Source organism: Sinohyriopsis cumingii, chromosome 6, assembly GCF_028554795.1.
Source record: "Sinohyriopsis cumingii isolate HCF-2022 chromosome 6, ASM2855479v2, whole genome shotgun sequence".
Lineage (NCBI taxonomy): Eukaryota > Metazoa > Mollusca > Bivalvia > Unionida > Unionidae > Sinohyriopsis > Sinohyriopsis cumingii.
The window spans coordinates 112,155,423-112,163,632 of record NC_142966.1 but is presented as its reverse complement, the minus strand read 5'-3'; positions in this window follow the sequence as shown (position 1 = coordinate 112,163,632).

Sequence of the window (8,210 nt, the reverse complement as noted above, 5' to 3'; positions counted from 1 at the left end):
ATTTGATGATAATAGAAAGTAACTGAGATGGGTGGTGGGGAAGTCGATTTACGTTTGATTAAAGATTGGAGAATGCTGAAGAGTATGCGATTTGCATAAAATCTTCTTGAATATTGTATCGAGCTTTGCATTTCAGCCTTTTATTCATTGAATCCTAGCTGAAAAATTAGGATGATTACAGAACATTTTATGATGAAAGATTTTGACAATTGGACCATTCCAAGTTTAAGATCCATGAACTGTTTGCATTTGCCTGTTTTTAGTAATTGCCATGAAACTTTACATCCACATTCATCCCTTAGTTGGTCCAAAATGAAAACGGTGCTGCTCAAAACATCCAATATGGCTTCCACAGCAGCCATTCTTGAAAACCTTGTTATTGATACTGCTTCTGATTGTATGAGCATATCTGCATGGGGTTTTCACTTAAAGACTTCTTGTGATGTCTAGATGGTCCACCTTGAAAATGGTGCGAATCAGACTTTATAGATGGTACTTTCACCAAAAGACTTCTTGTAATGTCTAGATGGGCCACCTTGAAAATGGTGCCGATCAGACTTTATAGATGGTACTTTCACCGAAAGACTTGTAATGTCTAGTTGGTCCTGAATGTAAATGGTGTCAAAATGATATCCAGTATGGCCAACATCTCCACTGCTTTGGTGGCCTAAGTGGTTTGAGTATCTGCCTTGGATGCTAGAGGTTGCAGGTTTGAATCCCAGCCAAGTCATACCAAAGACATAAAAATGGTACTAGCATTTGCCTTGCTTGTTGCTCAGCATTTAGAGGTGTTAGGACTGGTTGGCCTGGTGTCAGGATAATGTGACTGGGTGGATCATGATGCTACATGTCTGCAGCATGATGTCCCAGTGCTAGACATTGCTATAAAGTGCCACACTGCAGACATCATAAGAGTATGACTAAAATTGTTAAAGCTACGTTAAAAATCTAAATCACACACGCACAACCATCATGAAAATCTCGTTACTTTTCTAAAACAGAAAGGTCAACATAGTTTCCACCAGAAGACTTCGTATGATGTCTTGTTGGTTCTAAATGAAAATTGCACAGTATGACAACCACAGCAGCTAATTTTAAAATCTTGATATTGCTAAAGAATATAAAAAAGATGGTTCCAGCACTTGGCAGTTTAAAGAAAGAAATGGTTTGTCATGATTTCCAGTAAATTCTTGTCGGCAAGTGTAGTGTCACTTGCTATAATTTCTTCCAAGTGAATAAAACTGATAAGAGATACTGGTGCAGCCGCTGCTTGCACAATACATTTGAATCCATTTACCCAAATACATTTACCTCAGTGTGATATATTTGGTGGTACAGTTATACTGACTGACATCAAGCAGAGGTCAATGTGATATGCTTACTGGAACACTTCATATTAACTGACATGAAGTAGGGGTCAGTGTGATATATTTGCTGGTACACTTCATACTGACTGACATCAAGCAGAGGACTGTGATATATTTACTGATACACTTCATACTGACTGACATCAAGCAGAGATCAGTATGATATATTTACTGATACACTTCATACTGACTGACATCAAGCAGAGGACTGATATATTTGCTGGTACACTTCATACTGACTAACATCGAGCAGAGGACTGTGATATATTTGCTGGTACACTTCATACTGACTAACATCAAGGAGAGGACAGTGATATATTTACTGTTACACTTCATACTGACTGACATCAATCAGAGGACTGATATATTTACTGATACACTTCATACTGACTGACATCACGCAGAGGACTGTGATATATTTACTGATACACTTCATACTGACTGACATAAAGCAGAGGTCAGTGTCATATATTTACTGGAACACTTCATACAGACTAACATCAAGCAGAGGACTGATATATTTACTGGTACACTTCATACTGACTGACATCAAGCAGAGGACTGATATATTTACTGATACACTTCATACTGACTGACATCAAGCAGACGACTGATATATTTACTGACACACTTCATACTGACTGACATCATGCAGAGGACTGATATTTACTGATACTTCATACTGACTGACATCAAGCAGAGGACTGATATATTTACTGATACACTTCATACTGACTGACATCAAGCAGAGGACTGATATATTTACTAATACACTTCATACTGACTGGCAAAGCAGAGGACAGTGTGATATATTTACTGGTACACTTCATACTGACTGACAAAGCAGAGGACAGTGAAATATTTTCTGGTACATTTCATATTGACACACAAAGCAGAGGTCAATGTGATATGCTTACTGGAACACTTCATATTAACTGACATGAAGTAGAGGTCACTGTGATATATTTGCTGGTACACTAAATACTGACTAACATCAAGGAGAGGACTGATATATTTACTGGTACACTTCATACTGACTGACATCAAGCAGAGGACTGTGATGTATTTACTGATACACTTCATACTGACTGACATCAAGCAGAGGTCAGTTTGATATATTTACTGGTACACTTCATACTGACTGACATCAAGCAGAGGACTGATATATTTACTGATACACTTCATACTGACTGACATCAAGCAGAGGTCAGTTTGATATATTTACTGGTACACTTCATACTGACTGGCATAGCAGAGGACAGTGATATATTTACTGGTACACTTCATACTGACTAACATCAAGCAGAGGACAGTGATATATTTACTAGTACACGTTATACTGACTGACATCAAGCAGAGGACTGATATATTTACTGGTACATTTCATACTGACTGATGCAAAGCAGAGGTCAATGTGATATGTTTACTGGAACACTTCATATTAACTGACATGAAGTAGAGGTCAGTGTGATATATTTGCTGGTTCATAAAGGATCATACTGTGAAACAAAGATTTTTAAGTGTTGTGTGACATGATTTAGTGAAAAGTTTTAAAACTATTGTCCACAAAAGTGAAAATGACCGTCAAAATTAAACAATGACATCAAGTCAAAGTTAAATAATATCCAAGTGGAATGTAACTATTGCAAATCACAAAATGACATGTCTGGAAATGAAAAAACATCTCGCAGAAAATATGTAATATGCAAGTAGAATTCTTTCTACAAACTTTGTGCAAACTTGTACCATTCTGTATTCGAACTTGTCTCCAGATTGATGTTCTTTTCTCTAAACATTATACACAACTAATGCCGTTCATTATTCAAACTTGTCTTTAAACTTTATGCATGACATGTGCCATTCTGTATCATAACTAGTCTCCAACCTTTATCATAACTTGTACCATTCTGTATGAGAACTTGTCTTCAGACTTTATGTATACCTTGTGCCATTTACTATTCAAACTTCTCACCAAATTGTATGCATAACTTGGGTCTTTCATTATACAGTACTAAATGAATAAACTCTTGATTGATAAGTTAAAGTAGAAAAAAATAAAAACACAAGTCAGTAATGGATGTAGATATTTTTGGACATTAACAAAAACATACAAGTAAAATATCTACATACGTAACAAAACATTCAGTTGCACAATTAAAATACATGTAAAATACCTGAAAACAAAGACTTGGTGACAATTTAAATTGCAAACATTGAACTCTAAAGAAAACCATCAATAACTCCAAACTGGAATAGATATCAATATTTTTTCTGTTATCAAGTAAGCTTGCACTGACAAAAACTATGCAAGTATGCATTCTAATCATAAAAGAGTGGAATATTTACCAATCAAATTATTATCAAAATAAGTTTAGACTTCCGACTGTAAATTTTATCATGACATTGCAACTTGCTTTTGGGATGGCCTGTTGTATGTCAGCATGCGTTTGTTATCGCTACTCCTCCTAAACTACTTCGTGGATTGCCTTCAAACTTCACACACACACACATTCATCCCATGTCTAGATGGTTCTACATGAAAATGGTGCAGCTCTGACATCCAATATGGCCACCACAGCAGTCATCTTGAAAGACTTGCTATCACTACTCCTGAATGGATGGTCATATAAACGTGGGGTTTTCAGTATAGCATGGCAACCATTATGAAAATATTATCACTACTAATAAACAGAAAGTCATATCAACATCGCATTTTCTCAAGAAGACTTCCTATGATGTCTTGTTGGTCCTAAATGAAATTGTTTCCACTTAGACATTCAATATGGCTACCACAGTGGCCATCTTAACAATCTTATTATTGCTAATCCTGAACATAAAGTCCTATCAGCATCAGATTTTCACCAGAAGACATATAGTTGGACTAAATAAAATTGTGCCAATCTGATATCCAATCTGACCATTGCATTGGCCATCTTTGGAATCTTATAACTAATCTTCCCAGATAGAACGTTATTTCATACTTATATCATACTGGGTTTTCATGAAGACTTTCTTATGATGTCTTGGTTGTACCAAATGACAAGTATGTGTGTCCAACATCACGTATGGCCATGATGGCAGCCATCTTGAAAATATTTCATTGTTACTCCCCTTAATTAGAAAGTCATACTGACATGGGTCTTTCGCCAGAAGACTTTATATGGTGTTAGGTTGATCCTGCATGCCATTCTGACATCTTCTAGAATTGATTGTCATATCATATCATTTTCACTAGAAAACTTCATATCATATGTAGTTGGCTCTGCAAATATCCAATATGGCTGCCATAATGAACATATAAAAAAATCTTGTTAGTAATTCTTATGAAATGATGGTCATATTGGCATGGAGTTTTCACCAAAAGTCTTCAAAAGGTGTCTGGTTTAAATGGTGCCAATCTTAAATGTCCAATATAACTGCCACAGCAGCTGATTGAAAATCTTAACACTCAGGACCGTCAAAGATGGTTTCAATATTCAACCGTGCAAAAGAAGAAATGGTCTTGTATTCCTGGCAATTCTTTTTGAACAATACAGCATCTGCCCCTTGAGGGATTCTTGCTTTTCATACACTGAGAGTGGTATTATTTACCATTTATTCTTGCACAATATTATAGGTTACTCCATGAAACAGAAATTTGGATTACATAGGAGAGAGCCTGGAGGAATTATTTTCATCCAAAGGAAACAAAATTTTTTTAGTAAAATGTATTTTTTCGCAAATACTCACCTGATCATAATTCCTTAGAAGAACTACTACCTTGCAAATGCAGTCCTCCCAGATAAAACTTTTAGCAAAATAGAGCTAAAAGTTATCTGCCCACTTAGATGGCAGTTGGGCAGAGTGATTTCCCCTTGTAGAGATTGGCAGCAAAACCCATGAATATCTCAGTTACTACTAGAGCATAAGGCATGCTCTCTATATGGATGTATATGTTGTGAAGCTGGCAAGGTGTATGTATATTATGATTTCAGTGCCAGATTACCAAATAGGCAGAGTAGGCACTGGCCTAGGGGCCCCATGACAACATATCAAAAAAATATTGATAAAACTTATTAGAAGATAATTTGTGAGGGGGGCCCCAAGATTTGACTGTCTAAGGTCCTCCACAGGGTTTAATCTGGCACTGTATGACTTCGTAAGTATTTGCAAAGAAACATATTTTACTAAAACAAATTTGTTTCTTTTCATATATTACCCAATCATAATACCTGAGGAGAATACATAAGAGGCAAATGGAGGTACACCCCCTTACTCCGGAGATTGTCTCCAGTATCTTAAGGTATGTGAGGCAGCTTCTAGGTAAATGACTGGAGACACCTCCAACCATTGGGGAGCAGCTTCAGAAAGAGAAAATTTTCCCTCCTACAAATCTAACGCAAGTCATGAAGCCTCATCTTGTAAAGACATTGAACAACCTTGAATGGTCGCCTGACTAGCCCCTTGGAATGAAATATCACTGAAATTAAACTTGGAGAAAATGTGGGCTCAACTCCATCCCGCAGCATGGATAATATCAGTTGGAGTTCCAGTCAGAGGCAATGCTTGTTGAAACTTCTCTAACCTTGTGAGCCAAAATTTGTAAGAAATTCATCTGAGTTTGGAGTTAATTCTCAATATGGAGAGTGAATAACCCACTTAATCCAGGACGAAATGGTCTGTGCTGTTGTATCATCCTGCCCCTGTTTGAGAGGCATGATCTCCTTCGACGCAACTGCTCTGTCTTCTTAAAATACCACTTCATGGCTCATACTGGGTCCTGTAGGTGGCTGTGAGTGGAAATGTCCAGAGTAGACAATGATTTCAGTACAAAAGTCTGGTTGTCCATGGACAGAAGCCTGTTCTTGGTGAGGAAAGAGAGAACCATCAACAGTGAAATTGACCCATCTTGTCAGAACTGCATGTAATTCGGGTCCCCTGATAGGGCACGCATTTGGCTGATCTGCCTGCCATCACTAATATGATAGGGAAGCAGGTCTTGATGAAACGTAAACGAAAGATGCCCAAGAAGGGTTCAGTTGGTGTTTTGTTTAACCAGGTTAGTGCCCATGATAGGTTCCACTTTGGACACAAAGTCAACATTTTTGCCTGTGTATAATCAAAGTTGGAAAGGAGGTTGGATAAGTCTTTGTTTTGTCTCATACTCTCTCTTCCATGATGATGAAAGGTGTTGGTGATCGTGGAGCTGTAACCTTTGACTGTTATGGCATTGGTTAAAGTATGTTGAGCAGCTCTGTTCAAGGCCTGGGTCATTCTAGAGACAGACTCCCATGGACTTTGGAATAAGATATGATGAACTCTGTGCCATCTGTTAGAAGATATCCTTCAATACCAAGTCCAACATAGAGCCCATAGCTACCACATTGCAGACCAATTAGAGTGTATGGTTTTGTCATCCCCAATGCTACAATATCCTGGTCAACTGTTGGGGTATGGCAATTAGTAGAACTGCTGATTGAAAGTGGATGGAAGTAATTTTTGTGAGAAAACGAGATGGTTGATTCTGGGGTCTTGTAATTAATGATGTAATCAGTTCAAAATGTCTATGGTTCTGCCAGACTTGCAGAAGTAATTTGAAGTTGGATTCTTCCTTTTCATGACAAGACTAAGGAGGGGAAAACTCCAGAGGTAAAAGGCAGAAAACTTCTTCAATGGATGCTCTGAAGGATGAGTCTTTCCACAACATAGTTAGCTCAAGAAGTGAGGAAGGCACCTGTCATATTTGCTTGCATGAAGAATAAGGTTGACATCTCTTTAATTGTTTGAGCTGCAGCTGGTGAAGAGAGTTGAGGTCTGCTGATGACAAAACTCATGGAGCACCCAGAAGTAGAAATGGGAATTTCAAATTGGTCATAAATTAACGAGTCCCTTCTATTGTCCAAGGGTTGAGAGAATCGAGAGATGGGATCTGTTGAAAGGTACTAAGCCTAGCACTGTAAATGGAAAGTGCTGTGTGGCCATATGCGGGTTAGATTGGTCTCCATAATTGCCTTTATACACTGGGTTTGACAGACTGGATGAAAGATTGAATTCTGTAAACTTACTGTGTTGAGGTCTTTGACCCTGAAGATCCCTTGTAGTAGACCCAGGTCAGTCAAAATGGAAATAGACCATGTTTGTAGGGAGGACATCCACCGAGTCATGATCAGTGACAGGTTACAGGATGATTAATCTATGTGACTGGTCATTGTATCAGTAGAGGGAATTAAGGATACTTTGTTTTGTGTGTTTGCTGTTTATCATCTAGAGCTTCAGAGCGGAACCCTGAAGAGACAAGCTAAACATATAGCCAGCAATGAGGAGTACTATGGTGACATGGGCTCTCTCTGATTGTGTAGATTTCTGGCATTCCGTAACTAGATAGGATTATTTCCCTTATCTGACAAAAGTTCCCACACTGAGGACATGTAGGCTAAGTCCTTCGTCCTTAGTCATGCATTTCCGTGCTCTGACAAATCTTTAAGACAAATAGAGTAGAACATATAAAACTATTGTAGCTATTCACCTGTGTGTTATTACTGAACAGATGGTGCCTCAATTATAGCATTACCTGGTCAATAAGAGACAAATTTTACAAAATAATTCACCATACTACCTGTGAGTGGATCAAGAACGACCTGTACAGGTAAATGCAATGAAGCATGGTGTCTGGACACTAAATATATTACCAGAGAAAACTCACCTGTATGTAGCCAGTTGCTGTGGAATTATGCATATATTAAAAGTTTTCTTTAGGTCTCTGAGGATCTTGCACATAATTAAAAGTACAACCCAACTTATTTGTGAAGTCACATAGGCTACCCATGTAAGTACATAAGTACAATTAAATGTGCAAAAGATGAC